The sequence below is a fragment of the Aythya fuligula genome, chromosome 28 (assembly GCF_009819795.1).
Source record: "Aythya fuligula isolate bAytFul2 chromosome 28, bAytFul2.pri, whole genome shotgun sequence".
Classification (NCBI taxonomy): domain Eukaryota; kingdom Metazoa; phylum Chordata; class Aves; order Anseriformes; family Anatidae; genus Aythya; species Aythya fuligula.
This window is the reverse complement of record NC_045586.1, coordinates 8,813-22,178: the sequence shown is the minus strand read 5'-3', so window position 1 is coordinate 22,178 and position 13,366 is coordinate 8,813. Positions and strand designations below refer to the sequence as shown.

The 13,366-nt window shown below is 43.8% G+C and overlaps 2 long non-coding RNA genes across 3 annotated transcripts; both read left to right on the top strand.

Annotated features, from left to right (window-relative positions):
• The first annotated feature begins 4,122 nt into the window (after nt 1-4,122).
• Nucleotides 4,123-5,598, top strand: LOC116499498. The gene is made up of 3 exons (XR_004254241.1): nt 4,123-4,151; nt 5,058-5,111; nt 5,533-5,598. It is a non-coding gene; the product is annotated as an uncharacterized LOC116499498 (long non-coding RNA).
• A 191-nt stretch (nt 5,599-5,789) lies between these two features.
• On the top strand, nt 5,790-11,624 carry LOC116499651. 2 transcript variants are annotated; one of them, XR_004254246.1, is made up of 5 exons: nt 5,790-5,809; nt 5,888-5,954; nt 6,041-6,141; nt 6,824-6,915; nt 11,519-11,624. It is a non-coding gene; the product is annotated as an uncharacterized LOC116499651 (long non-coding RNA). The 2 variants fall into 2 exon arrangements; XR_004254245.1 differs by lacking the exon at nt 5,790-5,809 and having other exon boundaries at nt 5,839-5,954.
• The last annotated feature ends 1,742 nt before the right edge of the window (nt 11,625-13,366 follow it).

Genomic DNA, 13,366 nt, shown 5'->3' with positions numbered 1-13,366 from the left:
TGTTAGTTGTTTCTTAATTTCACCATTCATTCGCTCTACCTTTCCAGAAGAGGAGGGGTGCCAGGGGCTGTGAAAATCCCACTCAATCTCTAAGGCCTGCTTTAACCCTTGCAGTAAAGCTTTACACCCATTCAGTCACGTGGTCAATTAGGACAAACAAGTAACTCAGTAAAGTCTACCTGTACACTTTGGAAAGGTCAAAGCCCTGGCTCCCGTTCCCCTCTAGATAGGTTACAGAAGACCTTTTTATTTACCCTTTGACATATAGTAGTACATCCTCTGCATGTGTGCTTCCCTAAAGTATATATTCCTACGCAGACATGCTTTCTTTTCTTTCAACATCACACATTGCTTGCACCTCCCAATGACTCTTCTGATGTAAAACAGTTAATATTTGCCTCATTATCACTTTATTCAGCATTTCTCTCCCATCAGGGAGTATCGATTTTCCTTAAAATGATCCACATATTTGTAACATTAATACCTCCTTGGGAGGTTGTAATTGCTCCAAAATCTTTTTTAGAATTTACCCAAATAGATAGGTGGCCCTGTAAACCCCTGAGGTAAAATTGTCCACCTATATTGTTGCTTCCGCCCCCATTTCAGGGTCTTTCCAGTCAGAGGTGAATATACATGTACGTTTGCTCTCAGGGCCAGAGAGCACTCCATTAATAACACTGTTATTCCAGTCTAACAATTTACTATTTGAATGCCCAATTTAATCATCAGATCCCTTCCCAACAAATTAGTCCCTGCCTTGGGTACATACAATAATTACCCAGTGATCATTTTATCCCCTAGTCTCAGCTTGGTATCCCCCAAAAGTGGCACTGTTATCCCAGTCCCTTCTACCCCCATCACATTTAGGGTTTCATTAGTTAATTTAATCCCTGATACTTTACAAGTCAGTAATGACTTAGCTGCCCCAGTGTATTGGGTTCGATGGCAAGGTTCGGGGGGTGTGAGGGGTGCGGGGGTGGGAAACTGCAGTGGCAGCCCCTGTGAAAAAGACAAAAACAGAAACCTCCCCGTGGCAGATAAGGGACAATTTCATCTGGCCCTAAAGGGGCCCACTGCTGCCCAGAGCCAAGCCATAGCAACACAGTCCGTGCCTCTGTGAGAGCACATCCATGAAAACAAACAAACAAAGAAACAAACAAAAACCTGCTGCTCAACAGCGGCTGGGAGAGCGAGAAACCCCCCCGCAGACACCAAAGTCAGTGCAGAAGGAGGGGGAGGAGGCGCTCCAGGCGCTGGAGCCGAAGCCCCCCTGCGGCCGCTGGAGAGGCCCCTGGTGGAGCAGGCTGTTCCCCCCCTCCCCGATGCTTGGGAAAATGACCAAACACGACAGCAAATATGCAAATATATCAAAACTTCTAGACTGTTACTTAGATAATGCCTACATCCTCTTTCCCTGCTCGTTCAACTTCAAACAGCTCTGTTAAATACTACATGCCACACCTTTAACACCTTCATCAACCCTTTTAACACTTCCTTTATCTTTTTCCAGCCTGTACTTTTCTAATACCAGCACCAAGGGCTCAGTCAGGGTCCAACTTAATTCCATACCTTTTCCCTCCAAGATACTGAAACAACATATCAATATAGCATATTTCATCCCATTTTCCTTCTTTCCTCCTTCTCCCACTCCAGATATTCCTATTCGAAGTGGCTAGCCTGGCCACACTTAAAACATCTTATCAAAGCCTGTCTCTGCTAGGACTTGGGCCACAACACAGGCAGCCTTCTTTGCCTGCCATTCCTTCATCTCTCTTCCTCCCCTTTCCATCCTGGCCCTGACTCCCCCTTAAAATTTTCTTCATCTTTCTCCAACCCTCTGCCTCACTACCTGCTGCACTGTCAATACCATTAGTTTCGCTCTCTTTTTTTTTTTTTTTTTTTTTTTTTCTTATCTCCCCTCCGGACACACACCTCCAGGGCCTCCCGCAGGAGGGTCCCCAGTGACTGTTCACTACATCCCCCCACCTTCTTAAGCATTTCTGCATATTTGGCCAGGCTTTAATCACAACAATGAACTTCAAGAGCCCTTGGGATACTGGGTCCTCAAGTCTCATCCCCAAGTACTTTCTCATTCTGACCCCCAAGTCTCTCATATGATTTCTGTGTTGCACACTATTAGTATTCCAGCCAGGATTGGCAAGTGGGTGATTTCTGCCTTGCTGGTATTACCCCTGGTCCTGGAGGATGAGCTCTTTCCCATTCTTGTATAGCAGCTCTCCTCCTGATCATTCCCATTTCTTTCCCTGTAACAACATACTTATAGACATAATTCCCTCCCCCCAGAGTATAAATCAGGTCGTAGGAACTGGTCTAATTGTTCAACTAGGCTGTTGGGGGTCCTCGAATAAAGACTTCCTCTCCTTCTTAAAAGTCCTAACCCTCTCTGCTGGTTAAGGAGGAGGGGGTAGTTCACCTAAGAGGATACACAGTTTAGTGTTAGTACTGTTAGTATCAGGGAAGGCAAAATTCTCAATATATCTTCTAACCTTGTTCTAATTCTTGCCAGAGCCTAGAGTAAGATACTTCTTTAGGGACAGTGTTAATTACAGTCCCTGTCTCCCTTCCTGGAGTGACTGCTGCTGCCACCAGTTCAATATTAAGATTATAGGGAGCATAACTTGGCTCCTTCTCTGAAAAAGGAATCTTATTGTTTACATATAAATTTAAAGCCTGAATTTTCATCAGACCCGTATTTGGCCAAAATACTGCTGCTTCCTTAATTGGTTCTTTTGTCCAGACTGATACACAATATTTAACCTTTTTTTTTTTTTGAAATTATTTTTCTTTTACAATCCCTCTAATTTTGGGATTATGTTTCCAATTTCTTATCATTCTTCAGGAAGAACTATTAGTAGGGCACTCCCCCAGGGATATCTCCCTGTCCCCTGGAACTCATATTTTCCCATTTTTCCTAACCCCTCGCCAGTATGTGCTACAGAAATTTCCCTTCTCAGTGTACCACACACCAACGTACTGAAAAAATGGGGGTGTACCGGCCAAGCACTTCCCCGTGCCAGCGTTACCGCACACCTATGAGTTTACCAGATTCCCTGAACTCGTACTTCCCATCTTTCCTAACCCTCACCAGTAGGTGCTACAGAATTTTCCCTTCTGCAGTGTACCACACACCAATGTACTGAAAGATGGGGGTGTACTGCCAAGCACTTCCCCGTGCCAGCGTTACCGCACACCTGAGTTTACCAGATTCCCTGGTGTACTTCCAAGCACTTCCCGTGCAAGGATTACCGTACACCAGATTCCCCTGGTGGAGTGCCAGCACTTCCCCGTGCAAGGGCTTACCATACACCAGATCACCCGACCCCCAAGGCAATACTTAATATTTCTTACCTTGGTCTGTGCACAGAGTTACCAGATCGATTCTTAAAAAAAAAAAACCCGGAGTGCCTACCTTCTTCCTTTCCCCACTACTTCACGGATCCTGCCTCTTTAACCAGTCTCGGGCCTCTGTCAGCTTTCTGCAGAACCGCCACCGTCGATGCACAGGACCGCTGAAATCAGCGGGCATGCATTCCTGCTGCTGCGGCGGTGGGGCTCCCCAGTAGGGTGACTGGATCCCGGACGAGCCCCCAAATTGTGAGAAACACTCCGTAGCCAATAACTTAGCTCAGGCGAGGATCTCAGTGAAGTAGTAATTTATTCGCGATTGCAATGGCGGGCGCCCCACAAGCAGAGAAGAGCGCATCTACTAGTTCCAAAACACAGTTTATATACCTTTTGATGACAGGACCCTCCCTGTTTTCCCACTGAGTGGGTAATCCAGGTTCACAATCTATTTGATGCTTCACAAACAATGCATGGCCTTCAGTCGCCGGCCTGTTAAATTTCAAATTTCTTTTGACATTTTACTGCTTGAAGTGGTAATGTTTCTTCACTTATCTGACTTGACTTGACACCATGATTTTCACCTAATTGTCCTAAGGAGTCTGATTGTCCTGCATTTTACAAGGTCGCCTGCTAAACTTTCTTATCACTGTAAGCATATCTCAGTACCACATTCCCTCCTTCTAAACATGTAACTCTGCAAAAACAACATTTCTATTCCCACAGATGCAGCATTACCAAGAAACTGAGCAGGGTTGTATCAGAGTCACCTTTTTCATCTGCAAAGGGTATTACTGTGATTACCCCTGCCGGGGCTGCTGTGTGTGCATGTCTTTTTGGCATTTGTGGAGCTCAGTTGTTTTTCTTTTTTTTTTGTGTGTGTGTATGTTCTAACTTTTTTTTGTGAGGGGCAAATAGTGTGTGTGCTGAGTGTGGTTGGCAGGAGGAGGTGGGGAGCTGCTCAGGACTGGTAGGTTTGGTTTCTAGGAATATGCGGCATCCTTCTTGTGCGATGCAACTGATTGTTGGGCGGGAACATTCCAGCTTGTGTGTCTTAAGCAACTGAGCTCGTGTAGTGTGTGTTTGTGTGGCCCGGGCAGAGTTTGCTGTGGCGCTGTGAGCGAGGAATCTCAGTTAGAGCTGGTGAGGCAGCTGAAGTACCAGAGCTGGGAAGAGAGAGGTATTGCAGCAGGTACGCTGTGGCTATGAGGTGCCTCAGAGTGTGCTTTTCTCTTTTCTTTGCAAGTGCTTAGTGCAGTATGGGAGAGGGAAGGGAAATCCTCATGTCACGAAGCACTTGTGGGAAGGTTAGTGTTGTCAGCCTGGTCATCCCTTATCTGAAGCGAAGGGGAAGATTGTTTGGTGTTTGATTGTTTGGCATATAATCTGTTCTGCTCCTAGATTTTTCTTTCTACATAAAAAAAATGTTTGAGCTATTTCCAGTTAAGAAAGTTCCAGATACTTGCTTGGTGATATTGTCATTTCAATATTCAAAGCTGCAGCAAAAGCATGGGGATTATTGCTTCTAGAAACACCCCAGCTCTCTTGTCTGTTTTCTGCATGCTAAAACAGATTTAACAAAAAGAAATAAAAAAGAAACAAGAAACACACACACACAAACAACAACAACGAAAAACCACCATTGGGTGATTTGTTGTGAATGCAATGATCGTTTAATCCCTTTGTTTTCCCAGGTGATGTGGATGATACTGGCTGCACTGTTGGAGCTTGGATTTGGAGAGGAACAGGTGAGCACAATGGTATGTTGCATCAGTACTAGTCAGCATTGTGGAGCAGGTGGGCACTGGGGCTGGTGTCCTAGGGAATGCTTGGTACTCTGTTTTTGCAGCTGATGATGACTCCTGGCAATTAACTAAGATGTGATGACAGCTGATGTGGTAGTCCATGGGTGTACTAATACATTGTCCGGACTGTTTTGGCAAAGATATCCGGTCTGCCTCTGGGCACGTACTGAAGGGCAGCTGGCACAGTCATCTCTGTGGTGTTTGGCAGATGTGGATGGGGGAGAGTTGAGCTGCTTGCGAGCAGCTGCTCGCATAGTGCTTGAATAGTGCTGGAGGAGAGGTTTGTTGTTGAATCGTCAAGCTTTCAGATGTGGACTGTTTTTTTTTTTTTCTTTATTTTTTTTTTTTTTTGGCAAGACCTTAGATAAACCTCAGGAGGAGTCAGCCAAAGGAAAGAACACCTTTCCGGATTGTCAAGCTGTCATTTTGCAGCTCAGTGACTGGTTTGGTCTATTTCTAAGGTGCTGAGGCAAGTCGACCACTGTTTTGAAATGATAATGTTGTAAACGGGGTCCCTTGTGTTGTTGAGGGATGGGTACTAATGCTGGCAGCTGAATGACTATCCTGTGACTGTTTTCATTTGATAAAGCTGAAACACGGTGTACACCTGGGACATCACACCCAGAGCTGCCTCTGGCAAGGTGAGTGAGGAACAGATGTAGGAGTTGTTGAGTTGCAGGTCTCACTGTTACTCTAAGCATCCCCTCTTTGTCTTTTAGAGGTGGTGTAGCTGTTTGAAGAGGGTAGATGGAAAAATCTGCCTCAGGGGCAGGTAAATGGGCAGAGGTAAGGGAGCAGATGAGAGTAACTGTTCTAGCTGTGCTGTGGCTTTGGATGCTGCCTCGGCCTATGCTTTTCTTTTTCTTTCACAGGTGTCTCCAGGCTCAAAGGAACAAACTGCACTCTGAAGAGCTGTGTAAGAATAGGGGCTGGTCATGAGCTGGGTTGGAGCAGAATGGCCAAGTAGCACAAGGTGACTATGAAAGGTGTCCATCTTGCTTTGCAGGTGCCGTGGAAGGCTCTCCACAGAAGTGGCTGAGGATTTCAGATAAGGCCAGAGAGCAACAAGGTGCGGCACGTGCAGGGATGGTTTCCAAGCGCTGCGGTGGCTTTCTCTTTTTCCCATGGGGGGCAGGCAAGCGCTGAGGTACAGGAGGGGATGAGAGTAACTGTCCTAAGGGTGCTTTGCACCTTGGTGAGTGTAGAGATGGGTTTTAAGTGGTGCCGCGGAGGGCCTGGCCCCAATGTTCTGTAGTGTGTTTTTGACCCATCAGCATAGCCTTTTGGTTTTCAGATAGCCTGGTGAAGTAAGTGATTTTTCCTGCGAGTGGAATGGAATTGATTTGTTGGTGTATAATTTGTTCTATCCTAGATTTTTCTTTCAATGTAAAGAAAAGTTTGAGCTTATTCCAGATGGGGAAAAAAAAAATCAGTTACTTGCTTGGTTGTGTTGTCCTTTCAATATTAAAAGCTGCAGCAAAAGCATGGGGATTGTTGCTTCTAGAAACACCCCAGGTCTCCTGTCTGCACTCTGCATGCTGTTGAGCTAAGCCATATAAAGAAGTTAATAAAACCACAGCTGCTGCTCCTCCTCTTTCTGCTTTTTTTTTTTTTTTTTTTTTTTTTTTTTGTGCTTTCCCCCTGCACTTTCCCAGGTGATTGGCTTCAGGTTCCAGGTGGAACCTAATGGTAACTGAGTTGCAGGTATCCCATCGGAGAGCTCCTTCTGCCTGAGCTGCACTTTTTGGTAAGTGCTTTGTTTTTCCTTCAGTCGTTTGCAGGGTTCTTTAGGTGGCTCAGAGTCTATGGACTGATGCGTTTTCAAGTAGAAACCGGTACGCCTATCTTTTTGAGGTGGTAACTAGTAGGATCTGTCATTGTAAAGCAATCTAGTAGTAGGTGCCTGTATTGCACTCAGCTCTTCCTCAGGTAGTTATTATAGTAGTATAGTGGTTATTATAGCATGTTTACAGATAGTATAGTGATGTTACCCTTGTGTGTTTGCTTTGTGGTTCTGGGTCCCTTATGATTTTTGCAGAATTACGGGGCTTTTTTTGAGTCTTTGCCTCTGTGTCAAATATTATCCAAGTCACAACCTTGGTGGCAAAGTGATGGAGCAGGGTTTAGGAGAAATGTATCATTGAAGCTCCCTGTGGGAGCATGTATCTGAAAATGGCAGCAGTGAGCACGTAAGGGGTAGTCTGTTTCAGGTTTAGGAACAGCTTGTTATATTTTGGAGCTTTTGCCTGTGGTTTTGCTGTCTGTCAAGTCTTTAGACCTTGCAGCCCTCTAGGCTTAAAGTGCTTGGAATTCACGTATTAGAAGTACGTTTTAAGGGGTTGCCAGGTACGTTGTTTTGGGGAAAAAGTGGGGTACAGTTTCTTGACCGCGTAAGTGCAGTAGTGCCTAGAGAGTGAGCAGGGCAACCTTTCTTGATCTCTAAAGAATAAGTCTGTTCGGGCACATCGAAGCGTGGCGCCACCTGGGCACATTTCTCAGGTGGAGCTACTGAGCAGGTGAGGGAAAGGAGCTGGTAACAGAGAGGTATTGCACAACTGTTATGTTACATCAGTAGTAGTGAGCGTTGTGCACGAGGTGGGTATCAGGGCTGGCATGCTAGTGAATGCTGGTTCTCTGTTTTTGCAATAATTCTCTGTTTGACGTAATTCCATTTGAAAAAGTTCCAGTTACTTGACTGGTTGTGTTGTCCTTTCAATATTAAATGCTGCAGCAAAAGCATGGGGATTGTTGCTTCTAGAAACACCCCAGGTCTCTTGTCTGTTCTCTGCATGTTGTTCAGGTAAAGCAGATTAAAAAAAAAAAAAAATGAAAACCAGCTGCTGCAGCTCCTGCTCTGCTCCTACTTTCTTGTGCTTTGTCCCTTCCCTTTACAATGTGATTGAGTTTGGGTGCTGGGCGGGGCCAAATGGTATATGAGCCCCAGGCATGCCTTCAGAGAGCTCCTTCTGCCTGGGCTGCTCTTTGGGGTAAGAGCTTTGATTTTCCTTCAGTCAGTTGTAGAATTCTCTAGGCATGCTGGAGTCTATGGTTTTCTAGATTTCTAAGTGCTTGGGATTCACTTAATAGAAGGATATTTAGTAGAGGCTGCTGGCTCACTGTTTTTTTGGGATGGTGGGATACTCTTCTGTTTTTGAGCTATACTAGAATCTCTAGATGGATCAACCTACTTGTGTAATTTTCCAGAGGACTAAAACCAGCTTCATTTCATGCTACATGTGGCTTGGCAGTGTAGATGCAGCATTACTAAGAGCCTGAGCAGGTGTGGTGTAAATGCCTGAAGTAACTAGGAAAATAAAACTAACATTTTAAACAAATAAATAAAAAATAAATATTATAATAATAAATAAAATAAAAATAAGAAATAAAAATAAAATAAATAAACTAATAAATAAAACAAAACTAACAAAGATAGAAAATAATATAAATTGGCCCAAGAGAGAGGGGATGTTAGGGAAGATACCACCGTCAGGGGAGATACCATCCCGAGGAAATACAACATCCTTAGGACCTCCTGACTCCTGGGATCAGTCGACAGGCTGAGCCTCTCTTCCCCCCCATTGGGACGCCTTTGGGTGAGATCTGAATACTTGCTTATAAATCTCTATAGAGTCTTTGATCCCTTTTAACGCGTTTATTTCTAGGCTGCACACCTGTGATATCTGTGACATCTGTGACACCTGTAAACACCTGTAACATCTGTAACACCTATAACACCTGTGTATTTCATGCATACTCGCTTGCTTTTGCAGACAGTCCCTATCACCAGCAATCCAAAAGAACCCGATTATCTGTTGCTGTAATAAACCATACCTGATTGTATTGTGATAACTCTCATTAAGTGCAACGAGGGTGAGGGTGGTTATCCGTGATAGTTCAGTGTTCTGAATCTAACCAGACCCCTAGGCGGTTAATGCATTTTTGGTGAATGTCCGAACGGACCCCCAGATGGTTAATGCGTTTTTGGTGAATGTCTGATGGGACCCCCAGACGGTTATCGTGTTTTTGGTGAATGTCCGACTGGTTCAGTACTCTGAATCCGACTGGGCCCGTAACGGTTAATCAGCTACACCCCTTAACGCGACAGTAAAATTGGCATAGTCGTGCAGGATTGCTATGGATAAACTTCTGCAAATATACAATTGTGCCCCTTCCCAGGCGGGGAAGGAGTGGGCCCCAAAAGTTTTGGAAAGATGAGGAAAAAGTTGTGGAGCGCATTGAGCAGTGTCAGGCTTCACGAAAGATTGGTCAAAGAAAGGGTAAAGGTGTGATTTGTGCTGTGTTAGGAGCCTGTTTGTCTTGTGCTCAGCAAGAAGCTAAGGAAATTCCTGCTCCCAAACTGATCTCTGATGAGGAACATACAGCTTTGAAATCAGAGATTGATGTGTTGAAGTCATCATTGGCCTTTGAAAGGGAGACGGGAAAAACATTAGGAATCAGAGCGGATTAACTTTTGGATGAAAATAATAAACTTTCCATTGAGAATGACAAACTTGTGACTGAAAATGATAAACTTGTGAGTGAGAATAATCATCTTAAACAATTGCTGGAGAGGGTTAGTCATCTGTTAAATAAAGTACAGCCTTGCGCTCCGGTCAAGCAGATTCGTGGAGTGCTGCATAGTGCAGAACCTGAAAGCCGGGACAGTGATTTCTGGTCTGACAGTGATGATGGTGTTGAAGAGATTTCTGATTCTGAACCTCAATCGATTCTTTGAGACCTTTGGTTAAGACTGAGACTGCTGTTAATGATAATGATGAAATCCGCACTACTGTGTGGAACGATTCCGTGGTCACTGGAAGAGTTGGTTAAAATACAGGAGAAATTCTCAAGGCATCCAGGGGAATTGGAAGTGGAGTATGTGTGGCAAAGTTTCTCTTGAAGGAGGAGATTGAATTATGTTGAGTGAGGAAGAAGCAGGTGGCTTTTGGGGACCTGGAGTGTTTTTAACCACCACACCAGGAGACCATAGTTACTCTATGCCGCCCGTGCAGTGATATTGGGCAGGTGGTATAGATCCCCAAGAGAGAGGGGAACCCTGGAAATTAGAGCTACAGGATATTCTGACCTGGCTGTAGCAGTACAAAAAGCAGCCTGTATTCAGGCGATATATGAAAGAGATGAATTTAGGAAATCCCTGATGTTAGCTCCTATTGACCCGGTTCAATTAACCCCTCTCATCCGTGGACTCCCTGATTGTCTTAAGATGTTTGTAGCAAACACCCAAGGTCACATACTAGCTGCTTGTAGGGATGATGATAGGGTTGTAGGCGAAATCCTAACTCCCTATTCCCACCTGGAGTGAATTGGTACAAGACGTAGATAAGCACAGACACCGAAGGGGCTGGATAAGTTCTTCCAGTATTAAATCCCAAGACCACTCTCGGCGAGTCCACCAAATCCACACTCAAAATCCCAGATATCCCAAATTCAAAGAGAGGTTGAAACCTAATAGGGAACGAGGTGAGTTGTGGTGTCGGCAAAAAAAACTCTTGTCCCCGGGGAGGGCAGTGAGCCACCCTGCTCAGCGGGTATTAGCAATTCAATGGCTCTCTAGTGAACACTCTGACCCTACCATTGCCATTCCTGTTGAACCCCCAAAAATATTGGTAAATTTTCTTATTGATACCAGGACCCAATGTCAGTAATTACACATGAGACTGCACAGACCCTGTGCATAACACCTGGTCAACACAGGGTTGAATTCATGGGAATCAATGGTGTGGAAAAACAATGCCCCGCTGCAACAATTTCACTCTGGTTGCCAGAGGAACAAAAATTAACCAGGATAGAAGTATTAGTTGGTGCTGCATATACTAATATTTTAGGATTTGACATACTGCATGGTTGTATGTGGAAACTCCCTGATGGAACTATGTGGAGTTTTGTGACACATCAAAGGGATTCAGGCACCGTGAGACTGAGCCTGTTACAAACATCCATACCCTTATTCCCCGCTAAAATCATGAATGATCGGCAATATCTGTTGTCAGCAGCAGCACTTACGGGGATTGACGGGGTGGTAACTGAATTGGAAAGAAGGAGGCATTATTAAAAGGACTCATTTACCTTACAATTCACTGGTGTGGCCAGTAAAGAAAACCAACCAGGCAATGGCATTTTACAGTGGAATACAGACAGTTGAATGCTAACACTACACCTTTGACTGCCGCAGTTCCAAACATGGCAGAGATAGTGAAAGCCCTCTGTGTATCTAACAGTAGTATAGTGCTAACTACTATGCATGGGAAATCAAAGATTGCTATTTCCCTCTTTCTAACCCTGCCGGTTGAATACAACCGAGCATATTTTATTTTCTTTTGTGTTCACAGGAACCCTGAGCGAACTGTATATGGACAGCTGGAAGATGACGAATCAACAGTTTGGATTAATAATGCTATGCTTTACCCTGACCTTGATGCAATTACAGACCTTAAAGGAAACAGCTACTGTGGCTGTGCATGGAGCTGAGGTGTTTCACCATGGCATTTAACCATGTACTGTCACAGTATAGCACAGTCACTGGAACATCTCAAAACAGAAAGGACCTAAATCTCTCTACTTTAGTTCTACATGGAAACAAAATATTTTCAAAGATGAATGGAGTTGGAATGATTCTCTAAGAATGGCTGAACTTTAAGACTGTCTTTGGGGTTACAGAGCGCACAGAAATATTATTTGAATTCATGGTTAATAAGAAACATCATCGACTCTACAAAGGATAAGAAGCCTCTGCCCCTGCAGATATTTGAAAATGAACCGACTCAGCCTCCCATTGGTCTAACTCCTTCCATCTTCAATACAGGCCCTTAATAATTCAACAACAAATTCTCTTTGACCCTAGTTGGTCCCTAAAAAGGGCCACAGGATGCAACTAGGTTATTAGGGACAGGATTAGGTATATTAATATAGTATTGATGTCTTGAGGTCTTAATGAGTAGAGTAACTGCTACTACAGATGACCTAAGGAAACTGGAACAACCAATAAAACCATCTTTATTGCTCTAGGAGCAAATCAATGACTTCTGTCAGATGTTTTGCCCCATTGGGAACACATTGAGGAAAATGATCATCAATTAATTGTAAATGCCCTTGGAAAGCCCAAGGCAATACCTCCCTTGCCTTGAGCTGCATCCAAGCGCAGTTATGGATACAATCTGTAGCAGCAGCTATTATAGAGAGGGGAGAAGGAGGAACTTTGCCCACTGAATTCGAAAATTGATTTGGGATAATGCTTCAGAATTTAAAAAAGAATTTCAAGCATGGTGGCAATTAGTCAACTTTACCCATTATGCAGAAAATGATAAATTGTTGCCTTTATACTTACTATAAGTAATGCCACCATATACAATGGTCTATCCAATCATTGCATTAGGAGTCAATCATAATGGAATTATACTTTATCCTAAGAGCATAAAGTATGGGCCCATCAAAAAGGGAGGAAAGTGGCAAACAATTGATGTAAATGCGTATATTGTGGTGTGAACAAAAAGGTTTCATCTGTGAAAGTAACACGCTGGAATCCAAGACATTTGTCTTGACACTGAGCAAAATATTTGCCACTTTGAGATACATCCTAATGAAACCCTTGAAACTGTACTGTATATATTGGGAAAGGTTGAGTTTGCATGAGAACTCATTGTGATTCTGTAGTCGTAGATAATGCAGTGTAGATACCAGTAATCACTCTAATGTTTGTGTTTGCAATTTTTACCAAAATCTAGGATGTGATTTTAAATACTCAGCTCCTGTCACTTCTTATCAACTTATTGCATCTAATTATATTTCTGCTGCATGAAATGTTGCCTACTCCTATTGGAATGAACCTTACCTTGGTGAAGAAATTGCTGGTACATGAGGACCTGAAGCAGCTGATGACACAAGTCCGAGAAAATGGACAAAAGACTCTGATTACTGAAGAGTAAAGAGAGATGAGAGACACCGTTGGTGGGACACTTTGTTTGGATGGTCGCCAGCTGCCAGGGGAATCTTCAACAAGATGCTTCACCTGTTATTGTTCTGTTAATACTCACTGTATTATGTTTTATACTGACAATTAGTTTGTATGTTAAACTCTGGTTTATGATGAAACGTTAGCATCCCTACACAATGTACATACACTCGATAACCTCATCCGAGAATGTATGTGATATCCCCGACGTATTCCAACCGTACGTGAA